The 1,219-nt window shown below is 39.0% G+C and overlaps 1 non-coding gene across 1 annotated transcript; it reads right to left on the bottom strand.

Annotated features, from left to right (window-relative positions):
• Positions 1-575: 575 nt before the first annotated feature.
• On the bottom strand, positions 576-682 carry LOC128042144 (small nucleolar RNA R71). Its single transcript, XR_008197350.1, has one exon. It is a non-coding gene; the product is annotated as a small nucleolar RNA R71 (small nucleolar RNA).
• Positions 683-1,219: the final 537 nt, after the last annotated feature.

Genomic DNA, 1,219 nt, shown 5'->3' with positions numbered 1-1,219 from the left:
TTGCTGTGATTGTTTCAGGTGTTTATGAGTATTGACTGAATCATCGATTTACTCCCTGTAGACCCTGAGGTTGAACAGACTTTTCAACAGCGAAGAAGACAAGCAAAGCAAGTCAGAGAAGAACTGAAGTGATGAAGTTCAAAAATCTGAATCAAGGAAACGGAACAAGCCCTGCTCAAAATCCTATCCTTATTACTGATGATAGGGATAGAGCTTTAAGACAGCATGTCGTGCCAGTATTTCATGATCTTAATCCGGGTATTAGGAGACCTGAAATTAAGGCACAATAGTTCGAGCTAAAGCCAGTCATGTTCCAGATGCTTCAGACAGTGGACCAATTCAGTGGAATGCCTACCAAAGATCCTCACATACACTTAAGACTGTTTATAGAGGTGAGTGATTCTTTCAAGTAAGTCGGAGTACCTGAAGATGCATTACGATTGAAGTTGTTCCGATATTCACTAAGGGACAAAGCTTGAGCTTAGTTGAACTCATTACCACCAAACTTATTTTCAACATGGAAAGAGTTACCAGAAAAAATCCTTATAAAGTATTTCTCACCTAGCAAGAATGCTAAGTTGAGGAACGAGATCACAACTTTCCAACAAATGGATGACGACTCATTGTATGAGGCATGGGAAAGGTATAAAGAATTATTACGGAAGTGCCCTCATCACGGAATCCCACATTGCATACAACTTGAGACACTTCATAATGGTTTCAATGCTCACACGAGGATGGTAGTGGACGCTTCTGCTAATGGTGCTCTCTTTTTTAAGTCTTATAATAAGGCTTATGAAATTATTGAGAGGATTGTCAGCAACAATTATCAATGGCAAACCAATCGAGCAATGTCAGGAAGACAAGTCACTGGAATACATGAAGTAGACGCTCTTACTTCACTCACATCTCAAGTATCATTAATATCCTCAATGTTAAAAAATCTTACTACTAATGGGTGTAATAGTTTTACAGCACAACCACTGAATCAATTTGAAAATATAACCTGTGTTTATTGTGGGGAAGGACATTTTTTCAAAGCATGTCCATCGAACCCAAAATTTGTGTATTACATGGGTAACCAAAACCAAAATCGAGGAAGGCAAGGGCTACAATCCAATTTCTATAACCCATCATGGCGAAACCACCAGAATTTTTCCTGAAGTAACCAAAGGGTAGGAACCAGTAATAATTATGTCCAACCTAGATCGACCCAGCA

Source organism: Gossypium raimondii, chromosome 6, assembly GCF_025698545.1.
Source record: "Gossypium raimondii isolate GPD5lz chromosome 6, ASM2569854v1, whole genome shotgun sequence".
Classification (NCBI taxonomy): Eukaryota; Viridiplantae; Streptophyta; class Magnoliopsida; order Malvales; family Malvaceae; genus Gossypium; species Gossypium raimondii.
The sequence above is the reverse complement of the archived record's forward strand: the minus strand, read 5'-3'. Positions and strand labels throughout refer to the sequence as shown.